This window comes from Symphalangus syndactylus, chromosome 2, assembly GCF_028878055.3.
Source record: "Symphalangus syndactylus isolate Jambi chromosome 2, NHGRI_mSymSyn1-v2.1_pri, whole genome shotgun sequence".
In the NCBI taxonomy this organism is placed as follows: domain Eukaryota; kingdom Metazoa; phylum Chordata; class Mammalia; order Primates; family Hylobatidae; genus Symphalangus; species Symphalangus syndactylus.
This window is the reverse complement of record NC_072424.2, coordinates 70,940,942-70,955,068: the sequence shown is the minus strand read 5'-3', so window position 1 is coordinate 70,955,068 and position 14,127 is coordinate 70,940,942. Positions and strand designations below refer to the sequence as shown.

At 37.9% G+C, this 14,127-nt stretch overlaps 1 pseudogene; it reads left to right on the top strand.

The window, feature by feature from the left end:
* Positions 1-12,906: 12,906 nt before the first annotated feature.
* LOC129462190 (COP9 signalosome complex subunit 5-like) lies at positions 12,907-13,873 on the top strand (annotated as a pseudogene).
* Positions 13,874-14,127: the final 254 nt, after the last annotated feature.

The window sequence follows — 14,127 nt, the reverse complement described above, 5'->3', positions numbered from 1 at the left end:
ATTTAAACTTTGTGTAGTGAGTCATATAAACATTCTTTGAGTTAAATGGTGTAATAGATCTAAAAATCTCTTACCTGCTTTCTTTTCTCTCTGAGATGCATCACGCTGTGATATAAATACCCATAGTATTTTACAGGACAATGAACGTAGCTTTTTCTAAGGCCAGTAACTTTTGCTGATTAGTGAAAATCTAGAGAGCTGTAAAATGGCTGTTTGACACGATCATGGGGCTCTTAGAAGTACATTTAGAACATATTTTAAGTTTCAACGTGTCCATAGTTCTAAAACCCAAAAGAAAAAAAATCTGTATATCCATGAATAGTCATATAAAGGATAAAGCACACCAAAAACCTACGACCAAGGGAACTACTAATCCTGACAAATAGCCAACCTAGAAAACTTGTAATATTTAATTTTCATCTCTTTATTTCTTTTTTTCTACCCTTCTAGGGATGGGCCAGTTTAATAGAAGCTTGAGATGATGGGTTAAAATTTTAGTAATGTATTCATTCTTGCCCTAATACAGTATGTTCCTGTTGGTCAGATATCTTATCTGCTGTACTGGGGACCTTTTTTTCTCTTCCCTTGTTTTCATTTTTTTCATTACAGAACCTGTGATGTCATCAAAATTCTATTAACTCAACCATAGCAGTAAAAGTGCCTTATCATTATAGAAATGCTCTAGTGTTCATTACTAGGAATGTGACTTGGTTCAGGATTTGCCTTTTCTCTGTGTCAACTGCTCTAGCCTGCCAGGTCTCTCTCAGAAGAGTCCTGGAAAATGAAGACATCAAATACTGTCGGGATCCCGTGACATTCCTCTCTTCAGTCCTCACAGAGTGGGCCTGAAAAGCAAACCTCCACTTATTTTGGTTCTAATAAAGACTGAACAATGGGTGGCTGTGTGCAAAGCCTTTTTCCCTATCCAGTCTGTAGTCATTATCCAAGGAATCTCCATTCACATGAGGATAATGCACAGGGCCTCTCTCCTTGTTTAGACTATAGCTAACTCTATCCTAAGGCCCTCATTTTCTTTCTGGCATTTTAATCCTTAGACTTACAGAGCTACCCAAGAATTAAATAAGCTAAGTTAGAAGAAAATGCTGATATCTCTAACTCATGGAATGCTAATGTAAAGATATCTCGTATTTTTTTCCTCCAGATGCTCTCTATACTAATGTTAAGCATCTTCAGAGACACCATGGATGATCTTCATTCTGAATCCCAGGAAGAATTCTAGAAAGCAATCACCTACCTCATGATATTTTCTCCGTCAGATATTACCTAAAGACTTTTATTTTTAATTTACTCTCATCTAGACACAGTTCTTTTTGGGGTTGAGAAAAGTTTATTTTCAGAACTAAAAATTAGCTTTTTGCCCCAGCAAAAAGATGAGATGATATTTTCAAGGAAATGTCTTCTTACAAATTTGACAGTTTTTTTTTAATTGCTTAGTGAATACTGAATTCACTGATAAAAATAAAGGCATGCCTTTTGGTAGTTTATGAAGAGCATGAAACAAAGTTTGATGTTTTTTGGACCATTGAAGCCACTGTTACATTTATAAGACACCCAACACATAAATAAAAAAAAAATATTTCAAGTCTGCACTCAACAGTTGAATTTATTAAATTGGTGCAAAAGTAATTTCAGTTTTCGCCACTAAAAGCAATGGCAAAACCAAAGGTAAGGTCATCCACTAGCCGATACAGTAAGTAATACATAATTATAAAGTAGGCAATACTGGAAACTGAAAATAGAAATCCAGAGTTTGGCCAATAATATTACTGATTTAATTTTTTTTCTTGTTGTGGTTGGGATGAAGTCTCGCTCTGTCACCCAGGGTGGAGTGCAGTGGCACCATCTCTGCTCACTGCAAGCTCTGCCTCCCGGGTTCAGGCCATTCTCCTGCCTCACCCTCCTGAGTAGCTGGGACTACAGGCGCCTGCTACCACGCCCGGCTAATTTTTTGTATTTTTAGTAGAGATGGGGTTTCACCGTGTTAGCCAGGATGGTCTTGATCTCCTGGCCTCATGATCCGCCTGCCGCGGCCTCCCAAAGTGCTGGGATTACAGGCGTGAGCCACCGTGCCCGGCCTTACTGATTTAATTTTAACTCAATTTCTCCTGGAATGTTTTCTGTGCTCCTGATTGTTAATATAATAAATTCCTAATTATGCAAGGCAAATTATAGAATTTACATGGTCAGTGAACTTGGGTTTTCTCTCCATAGTCACTTCAATTTTAGATTTGGTCTTTTCAACAAAAGAAGGATGACTACAAGAAGTTGGTTAAATTATAGAAATACTACTCACACATAACTTGGAATTTCTACAAAAAAATACTTAGGGAATGAAAGTAGTTGATTTCAGTGTAGATTTAGAATTTTCCTGGGGGTATCAATTTTATCTTCAGTAGTTTTGTCTTCCATTTACATGGATAGTTGAAGGTTGGCTCTAAGAAGAGTAAGAATAAACCATTAATAAATTTTTGTTTCAAAATTAGTGGATATTTTTATACTGCACAATCTTAGTTGTTCCTCAAAGAAATTCTGAAAAAAAAATCAGCAAAATAAATGTTATCATTTTGATATGCCTCCATTTTTACATGCGGAAATGAATTAATCTCTAAAAGACTTGATTTTTTATAAAATATTTTTCATTTGTATTGTTTCATGTGAGAGATGTCCAGTTCAAAATAGTCTATTTTTTTTTTTAATAAAAGGAATTTATTGACTCAGGTAACTGTGAACTCCTAGGGTGAAGTTTGTTTGTTTGTTTGTTTTGAGACGGAGTCTCGCTGTCGCCCAGGCTGGAGTGCAGTGACGCTATCTCGGCTCACTGCAGGCTCTGCCCCCCAGGGTTCAAGCCATTCTCCTGCCTCAGCCTCCTGAGTAGTTGGGACTACAGGCGCCCGCCACCATGCCCGGCTAGTTTTTTGTATTTTTCGTAGAGACGGGGTTTCACCGTGTTAGCCAGGATGGTCTCGATCTCCTGATCTTGTGATCCGCCCACCTCGGCCTCCCAAAGTGCTGGTATTACAGGTGTGAAGTTTGTTTTAGTTAAGGCTGGCACAGCACATCAAACTCTGCCTTCCACCTCTCAGCATTCCTTCCGTCTGTGAGTTGCCCTCATAGTCCTCTATGGTAGAATGAAATGCAATCAGAGTGATGGTGACTGGCAACTGCAGATTTACATAATACAAAATGTGTAACTTCAGAGAAAGATAATTTATTTATCTTAATATATCCATAGCGGGAAGCCATTTGATTATTCCACATCATGTCTTCAAAACCATAAAGTTCTATGAATAATCAACATTAGGTTTTATGGATTTCTTTTCTGGCATAGAAACGGTGTGTATCTTCCAACAAGTCACATTATGAATCTAAGTAAGTTTTTTCAGAGTCAAGGTCTCACTCTGTTGCCCAGACTGGGGTTCAGTGATGCCACCATAGCTGGCTGCAGAGTTGAACTCCTGGGCTCAAGAGATCCTCCCATCTCAGTCTCCTGAGCAGCTGGGATAACAGGCATGAGCCACCACACATGACTGAATCTAGATAATTAATAGTGAAAAATTACAGAATACTTACTTTTAAATTAGTTTCACTTTTAAACTTTTCCTTGCCATAGGAAACACAGAATAAGATTCACCACTTAAATGTGTATTCAATATCTCAAACTTAACATGTCCAGAACTGAGATTCACCAAATCTGCTCTTCCACAATCTCTACTTTAGTTGATGCCTACTACATTTCCCCTGGCTATTTAGACAAAAACCTTATGGTCATCCTTAACTTTTTTCATTCCTTATAGCTAATCCATCAGTAAAATCTGTTGGCTCTTTGGGTGTCTTAGTCCATTTGGACTGCTATAATAAAATACCATAATCTGGGCAGCTTATAAACAATAGAAATATTTTTTTCACGTTCTGGAGACTGAGAAGTTTATGATCAATGTGTTGGTAGATTCAGTGTCTGGTGAGAGCCTGGTTTCTGGTTCCTAGATGTTGGCTTTTTGCTGTGTTCTCTCATGGTCAAAGGAGAGAATGAGCTCCTTTGGGTTTATTTTATAAGGAATAAATAAATGAATAAATAGAATAAATAAATAGAATAGAATTCATGAATAGAATTTGTAAAATAAACCCAATGTTCTCTCACCATCTGCTATAGTACCACGTGAAATTGATGTATCATTATCTTATGCCTGGATTATTATAACAGCCTCTTAACTTGTCTTCCTACTCCCATGCTTAGCCTCTTTCAATGTATGTCTTCCACACAGCCAGAGTCTTCCCTTACAGTCTACCTTCAGTCACATAACCCCTCTGCTCAGCATTCTCCAGTGGCTTCCCATCTCATGTAGAGTAAAAACCAAAGTTTTTAAATGACCTAATAAGACCCTTTATGAACTTGCTCCTAGTTCCCTTGCTGATCACATCTCCCAATATATTCCCCTATCTCCCTCTGCTCCAGTCTCATGGGCTTCCTTGTTCTTGAACATATCAGCGCTCCTCCTGATCTATGGCCCTTGTATTTGTTGGAATCTCTGCCTGGTATTCTCACCCCCAAATTCTCCATTCCTTACTTCGGCCATCTTTAACTTTCTCATCTTACTATTATCTTCTTTAGCTAACCTACCTAAAATTGCATCCCATCAGTTTCTGGTCTCTTCCCTACCTAATTTTTCTCCTTATCATTAGTTATTTAATTACCTTGTCTCTTCCATCTAGGCACCATACATGGAATAGTCCCTGTCAAGCTGGCTGTGGTGGCTCACGCCTGTAATCCCAGCATTTTGGGAGGCCGAGGTGGGTGGATCACCTGAGGTCAAGAGTTCGAGACCAGATTTGCCAACATGGTGAAACCCCATCTCTACTAAAAATACAAAAATGAGCCAGGAGTGGTGATGGGCACCTGTAGTCCCAGCTACTCAGGAGGCTGAGGCAGGAGAATCGCTTGAACCTGGGAGGCAGAGGCTGCAGTGAGCCACGATTGCACCACTGCACTCCAGGCTGTGTGACAGAGTGAGACTCTGTTTCAAAAAAAAATAAAAATAAAAGAATAGTACCTGTTACATAGTGGGTATTCAATAAATATCTGCAGAATAAATGAATGAATGAGTGAAAAAATGGCTGAGGAAGAAGTGTTGAAGATTGTTGACATCATAAGAGGTTAGTCCACAGAAAAGTGAATTCAGCTCACAATAGACCATATGGTCTAGGTCTCAAAGTACATCAGGCAGTGATGGAACCAATACACTTACAGTATACAATGATTGGCATATGCACACATGGCTATGAGCATCTTGCCCTTTCTACTTATTCTCTATTATTGGAGTTTCTCAGTGATACTTGATAGAGGCATCTTCCTGCTGTGATCTGTTTTAGTTTGTATGTATATACTGCAGCAAATAGTCACTCTTCTCACCTTTATCACTGGTGACAAAGGAGAAGTAGAGGAAGATGTGAACAAATATAAATAGAAGAAGTAACTGGCACAATTTTGTAGTTTATAAATTATTTAGGTGATAATATTGTTTATAAGGCTGATCTATTCAGTGTATTGTGTTTATATAAACAGGAAGTAGGATTGTGTCATTACAATAGCAGCTCTACTTTTACAACTCTCAAAAGAATTTTTCAACATTGTCTATTGGTAACTGAAGCTAAAATTATGAACAATGTTAAGGTCTAATAAAACGGTTTTAAAAATGAACCATCTTTAAAAATTTCCACTTATTATTGCTCTTTTGTTCTGATAGATGTTGCCCCCATAGTTAGCAGAGAACTAACAGCCTTAGGCACCCTTGTAATTACTATAATTTGTTACAGCTAACTGACCATTTCTCTTTGTGGATTAGTTTGAGGGTTGCATGTGGCATATGTTAATCTGCAGCAACCTTTCCAAAGATGTTGAATTATGAGCTTTGCAAGACTCTTTTGATGCCTAATTTCATCCAGCTTCACAATTTACCAAGTTGTATTTTTTTCTTCTTCTAGCAAATGAGCTGTCTGCTAGTTCTTGCCCCCCACTTCTGAACCCCCATGCATTTAAGATTATCCGTCAGTCTTTGTTTGTCCAAAGTTTTCCTATGATGTACCTAATGTGATTTCTTCGTATTTATCTTAGTCAGTTTTGTAGGGCTTCTTGGCTTCTGAGGTTGATATCTTTTGACAGTTTTGGAAAATTCTCAGCCAGTGTCTGTTCGAATGTGATTACTGCCTGTTGTCTCTCTCCTCCCCTTCCAGGAATCTGATGATATTTCTTATTGGAATATTTTACTGAGGCCTATATACATCTTAGCCTCTTTTGCACACTTTCCATCATTTTTGCTCACTGAGTAATCCCAGTATTTCCCACTGACCTATTTTAGAGTTCATAATCCTATCTCCTGCTATTAAACCCATCTATTGAGATTCTAAATTCTGTAATTGCATTTTTAGTTATAGAGTTTCCATTTGGTTATTTCTGTATCTGTCTTTTATGTTTTAGGCATATAAATCAAATTTCATATCTGATAACTTCACTAACCGGGTCATCTATACATCTGTTGATTAGGTATACTTTTTGTCCTTTGGGTCCTGTCTCTTAAAATGTTTAGTAATTTTTAATTTAGGAACTAACATTGTGTCTAAAAAAATTTAGAGACTCTGAAAGGTGCTATATTTACAGAAAGCCCATTCTCCTCCGGCAGATGCATATATTGGGGGCTCTATCTACCAATATTCCATCAAACTCTGGTTCTTCCCAATATGGTGTGGTCCTCCAAGGATTCCAATAGGGAACCTGTAGTCTTTACTATACTACCTTTTAGAGACTGTGATTTATGTTGTATTATGTTGGTGCAAAAGTAATTGTAGTTTTTTGCTATTACTTTTAATGGCAAAAACCAGAATTACTTTTGCACCAACATAATAGTCCTTTGCCCTTGAACAGTTTAATAATTTGACCGACATCTAAAGTGGAAATCCACTAGTATTGGGCTTAGTTCCTTTTCATTTGCACATCTCCAAGATCGTGGATCTCAAGTCCTAGATGTTTGGCAGTCCTGTACTCCAATTCTTGTCTATTCATCTCTTTAAGATTACCAGAAGCTCTGTTGGCTTCCTTGCCTTCCTTCCTAGCAGAGGCCACAGGGGTCTCTAACTCTTGAATTTCAGCTCACATCTCTGCATTGGCCTTCCTACTAAGATTCTCCTCTTTCAAGTGCTGTTTGTCTCAGTAGCTCTCTGATACCTTCAAATAGACTTTTTTTGGTTTTAATTTTGGGTCTTATTACCCATAATAAATCTGTTTTCCCTAGTTGTCCTTAGCAAGAGCAATACTCCATTACATTTAGAAGTGAAATTCTGGATTTAAATTTCTAAAGTAAATTTTTATTTCTAAAATTATAGTTATTTTTTTGGCCCCTGGAATGTTTGCCTTCTATAAGTCTTGAGCAGCATCATTCAATAGAAATAAACCCATATGCTGTTCAATTTTTCAGTAACCACAATTTTAAAAAGTAAAAGTGAAATTAATTTTGTAATATATTTTATTTAACTCAAACTATCTCAAATATCATCATTCAATATATTATCAATATAAAAATTAACCATACATTTTACATCCTTTTTTTCAAATTAAGTTTGTGAAACCTGGTGTGCAACTTACACTCAATTAGATCTCAACTTGAACTAGCCATATTTTAAGCAGGGGGTAGTTATGTGAAGTTAAGTGGCTACTGCATCTGAACATGCAGATGTAGATAGCAAAAAAGAGGTAAATTTAATAAAAGTGTGAAGAAAATGTAGCTTAAGTATATTTTGAAACTGGAAAGTTGTTACTTTTGGTGATATTTCTGTTAATTAATTTTTTTGTTTTATTTTTTCTAGATCTTTTTGAGGCCTGAAGAAAAGGGAGGGTAGAACTGATTGATAACGTCCATTTATATAGAATTAAAAGAATATGAAAAGTTTAGATAAAGGAGCATAAATAAAAATCTTCTATTGGCAAGCATTTCGGAATTTTTTTTTTTTTTTTTTAGAAAACAAAACACATACGAGTCTTTAATTTTTATTGCTTTGATATCTGCTTTAGTTTATTTGAGTATTTGTAGAATGCAGGTGACATGTTTAGGTGAAATTGGTAGACCACGGCTATCTACCCTGTGATACAAAAATCATATTTCTGGGCCTGAAATACCTTCCCAATTCATTTATAGCTACTGCCATATCTGTGGCAGATGATAAAGCCCTTAACTGTACAATTGGAGAAAGAAAGAATAAAAGAAAATCCTCAAGAGTTAAATAGCACTGAGAAAGGTAACACATTGACTTAAATTCTAAGAGAAAAATGGGGACTTTCTTGACCTTTCTTCTTACAGCTGTTGATGGTGATACAAGTAATCATGTATTTAAGCAATGGAGGATGGAAGACAAATAGTCAAATGATACTTGCTAAGATTTACTGGGTACCTGTAACATTGTCTTATAGCTTCACAACAGTCTCTAATGTAGGTGTTATAATTATTCTCAACCACATTCTGCAGATAAGGAAATCATGACACAGAAAGGGTATTCGTTTAAAGTTTCATGGCAAATAAATGATGAAACTGGAATTTTAACTGAGATTGACTTGCTCCCGACTCTGAAGTCTGAACTGCTGCTCTCTATTGTCTCCTGCATATAACATACAATTTTGCCTTGACCTAGACCCCCTGTTAAAAACTGTGGCTTTTAATATTCTGTGTAATTCATTGCGTTGAGATGTCAGAATGAATTTAGATCACCTATAAATACCTCCTGGAGATTACCTGAATCATTGTATTTTATCTTTGTAATTTTAAGAAATATTTGAATTATACTAGTTGAGAAAGAAAGAGACAAAGGGTGTCAGTTCCCTGGGTTTTGAGTAGATAATGGCAAAGTTTCTCCTATAATTCAGGGCTCTCTGACAGCTAAGTCAATATTGAAAACTGTTAGGGTTAATATTCCTTTGCCTGTTATGCTCAACAGGGCATTATGTAGTGAATGATTCTCTTTCATACTCCAAGATATTCTGACATCAGGCAGATTCAATTTTAGCCATAATTTCATTAAGATGAATCTGCTGGAAAGATAACCACAGACTGGACTGAACAGTATTATGAGTGAAGTGCTAATTCCATTTTCCCTAACTTTGTTCATATACCTTGGTCTTGTATTTCATTTAATGTAGCATAAGTCGCTTCAGCATTAGTAATGAGCACTTTCAACAACCATATCGCTTCGATTTTCCACACTATGCTATGTCCTGTGTCTTCTAGAAGTTTCCTCTCCCTGGGGTCACTTGCTAATGAAGATCCTTCACAATCTCTGATTTTCATGTGGATTTCTGTGCATATTGAAGTTGCCAGCCTGACAGATGAAACTGATCTCTGTCTAAGGAGTGGATAGAAGAGGGAGGCAACCCTCTATGTGGTAGCCTGCCAACATGGCTGCTTCTCGCGAGGGGGGAGAGATGCTCCATCTGAAGCCTCTTTGCCAGTAGTATCTGGGTGAATGCCAACTGTGATTATGTGTCTGCTAGTCTCAAGTTCTAGACAGAAGGAAAAAACTAGTAAAGAGCTTCCTTGGACTCCAGTCTAACTATCTTTATGTCCTCCTGCTTTACCAAAGCAACCTATTATGCCAATTCTGGCCGGGTGCGGTGGCTCATGCCTGTAATCCCAGCGCTTTGGGAGGCCAAGGCGGGCGGATCACAAGGTCAGGAGATTGAGACCATCCTGGCTAACACGGGAAAACCCATCTGTACTAAAAATACAATAACTAGCTGGGCGTGCACGCGCCTGTAATCCCAGCTACTCAGGAGGCTGAGGCAGGAGAATCCCTTGAACCGGGGAGGCGGAGCTTGCAGTGAGCCGAGATCCGGCCACTGTACTCCAGCCTGGAGACAGGGCGAGACTCCATCTAAAAAAAAAAAAGAAAAAGAAAAAGAAAAGAAATACTGCCAATTCCACTTCAGGTCTGCCCACTGATGTTACACAACTGTCTCTTCAGAAAAATAGATACCTCCTAAGAGCGCAGTGTCAATTCTGAATGCTGACTTTTAAATTGAAGAGAACAGAAACTGAACTGTTTGTCAACCGTGAGTACTTTATTTTGCCTCTTTTGTAAATGAGAAGAAATTAATAAATACCAAAAAGCTTTGAGGTCAGCTTGTTTTTAAATAAAATAACAATAAAAAGCTGTGATGAGTTGTGGTATCACTGTAGCAAAGTAGTGGTTGCAAAATAATCTAGTCCTGAGATACCTAACATGATGCAATTCCAGAATTGAGGAACCCGAAGCATGGTATTGTAAACTCAGTTTTTCTTTCTATTTTTTTTTTATTTGGCTCTGCAAATGAAATAGTACAATGAAATCCAAAAGGATAATCTCAGAAAGATAGTAGTCCCTTTGGTAAGCAATCCCATAAGATGTATTCTATAGTCAACTAAACGTGTGTGTGTGTCCTATACTTTTTACCCAGTAATTCCACCTGTAGAAATTTATCCCTGATAGAAGTGCCTGTGAACATAAGTACATGTGAACAAAAAATTTTACTGTAGCTGTATTTATAAGTGTGGGGAAAAAAGAAACATTCTCAACATTCTTAAACAGGGAAATTACTGTTAATATCCATTTTGGAATAATTTTTCAGGCCATTATATTGCCATCTGATTATTTGTAGGTATGTACAATTTGTTAGAAAAGCAAATGGCATGAAATCAAATATATGATCCCCTTTTGATAAGCACAATGAGATTTAAGAACAACAAACTCTTCCAACCATAATCCCTTTATGTGTGCAAATAATATCCTTGTATGAGCATGGAGAAAGGCATGGAAAGAATCAATCCAAGCTATGAGAAAAGCCTATGCAAGAAAGGAAATAAAGAAGACTTAGGGGAAAATATTTTAAAAAATAAAACAAGCAAACAAACAGATACATAGACTCAAGTTTATGAAAAGGCCAGGATGCTTGTATTATAAAATCACTTAACTATCTCCTCCATTGCCTGCTACAATTTCCTAATTTTCCCCTGTAAGAATAATTTCATAGATTTTGTGAGTCTACACATGCAAATTTGTCTTTGAATGATGTCAGTAAGAGCCATTTATTTTTATTACATTCATTTGTCATGTGAGGTAGATGAGACTGGGGGTATCTTTGACATGAGGTGTTCTTAGGAGGGAAATCTTTTTTTTTTTTTTTGAGACGGAGTCTCGCTCTGTCGCCCAGGCTGGAGTGCAGTAGCACAATCTCGGCTCACTGCAAGCTCCGCCTCCCGGGTTCACGCCAGTCTCCTGCCTCAGCCTCTCTGAGTAGCTCGGACTACAGGCGCCCGCCACCACACCCAGCTAATTTGTTTTGTATTTTTAGTAGAGGCGGGGTTTCACCATGGTCTCGATCTCCTGACCTGGTGATCCGCCCGCCTCGGCCTCCCAAAGTGCTGGGATTACAAGCGTGAGCCACCGCGCCCGGCCTAGGAGGGAAATCTTAGCCGAATATGTAGCTGTGGCAGATTCAGGCATCTCAAACTCAAGTGAGAATACTCAGAATAGAATGAATGCCCAATTTGTATATTTTTAGAAAAAAAATTTTTCTAGCACATGCCTCTATCTTCTTATTGGCCTGATTTTTATCACGTATCACTCTACACTAATATTGTCAATGGAATGGGATTATTCTGATTGGCTTAAGCTAATCAACATTTTGCCCCTGGAGCTGAGGAGGGAACAATGAAACAGATGGCTGCCTAATAACTAAGCAATAGCAGGGTGCACAAGTAAGAAACAAGGCTATAATAAGAAGCAATGGCTATGGAGCAGGCAACCAACATTGTCCATCCAGCCTTCATTTTATCTACTCTACTAAAGATGGTTTGCCTGAATGGCTGCCTTTCCTACTAAAGAGGATTAATATACTAAATATATATTATTTATATATCCCATGCATTTACCGCTTGAATACACTGCAAATAAACCTTAGTTTATATAACACTCAACACTTGCTACATACCTTTTCTTTGACTTACTGTGAAACTAAGCTATCCTCAGGTGTTTGGGAGATTTCTCACCAGTGTATACTGCAAAAATGCAGAGAGGCAAATGTGAAATTGTTTCAGTAGATTCTTTATGAGGTTATGCATGTCCGGGTGATTGACTCATCAGTTGAATACAGCAGGAAAATTGGCCTTTAGATGTTTTTAACTATAGAAATAATGCTATAAAAATCAGTTGCAAGTCACATAGCTAAATTTCTAGTATTCAATCAAAAGATAATCATATCACACATAATAAAATAGTCTTTTGTAAAATAGATAATAACATTTTAAAAATATACAGTTACTGATTTTGAAATTAAAGTGATGCTGCCAAAATTTACTTGCTCCAAATGACTTAAGTGAAAGACTCATTACAAAAAAAATTAAAGATGTTATGGCTGTCTCGAGAATCTAGTTAAGAGTTTGCTGCTGGCCAGATGTGGTGGCTCACGCCTGTAATCCGAGCACTTTGGGAGGCCAGGGCAGGCAGATCACCTGAGGTCAGGAGTTTGAGACCAGCCTGGCCAACATGGTGAAACCCGTCTCTAATAAAAATACAAAAAATTAGCCGGGCATGGTGGTGTGCGCCTGTAATCCCAGCTACTCGGGGGGCTGGGGCAGGAGAATCACTTGAAACCAGGAGGAGGAGGCTGCAGTGAGCTGAGATCATGCCACTGCACTCCCGCCTGGGTGACAGAGGGAGAGTCCATCTCAATAAATAAATAAATAAATGATACAAATAAAAATTTAAAAAAAGAGTTTTCTCCTGTGGTGTGTAGGGTCCGAAGCCCACACACAGAGATCTAGGGAACTAAAGTTGCATCTTGGTTATAGAGGTGACGATTTTGATTCCTCAGCGATGGTGACATCTAGGAGCGGTATGGTCCAAAAAACCTGGGAACTGGCCAACAACATGCAAGAAGCTCAGAGTATCCACGAAAGCTACAAATATGACAAGAAGCAGCAGCATGAAATCCTGGCAGCAAAGCCCTGGGTTAACAATCACCATTACTTTAAAGTACTGCAAAATCTCAGCATTAGCTCTACTGAAGATGATGATGCATGCCAGGTCAGAGGGCAACTTGGAAGTGATGCGTTTGATGCCAGGAAAGGTAGATGGTGAAACCACGATTATTATGGGCAGTTTTACTTTGCCTGTGGAGGGCACTGAAACCCGAGAAAATGCTCAGGCTGCTGCATGTGAGTGCGTGGCCACATACATAGAAAATGCCAAAAAGGTTGGCCGCCTTAAAAATGCAATCGGATGGTATTATAGGCACCCTGGCCATGGCTGCTGGCTTTCTGACATCATGTTAGTACTCAGCTGCTCAATAAGTGGTTCCGGGAACCATTTACAGCAGTGGTGATTGATCCAACAAGAACAATATCTGCAGGGAAAGTGAATCTTGATGCCTTTAGGACATACCCAAAGGGCTACAAACCTCCTGATGAAGGACCTTCTGAGTACCAGACTATCCCGCTTAATAAAATAGAAGATGTTGTTGTACAATGCGAACAATATTATGTCTTAGAAGTCTTGTATTTCAAATTCTCTTTGGGTTGCAAATTGCTTGAGCTTCTGTGGAATAAATATTGGGCGGGTACACTGAGTTTCCTTGTTGGGTTTAGAAACACATGATCGAAAATCAGAAGACAAACTTGCCAAAGCCAACAGAGACAGGAGTAAAACTACAATAGAAGCTACCCATGGATTGATGTCTGCAGTTATTAAGGATAAACTGTTTGATCAGAGTAACATCTCTGAAATAGTCACTGAGAAGCACTTTTGCCCAAAAGACAATATGAGAAAAATGCTCAAGTAACACTTTAAAACTAATTACTCAAAATCTGATTAAAAGTATAAGGTGCTCTGACTTGTCTTGAATACTAACATCCTGTAATAAAACTCTTTAAAAATTTTTTGAAAAGGGCTTTTTTTTGGGCTTCTCTTTTTTTGCACAAATTCATTGGTCTACATTAGCCACCTTTTGACTTAGGTTTTTTTTCCCTCTAATTTCTCTCCCTTTTTTGAAAGATTGGAGAAACAAGACTTCATTATCAAGTACTCTTTTGTCAA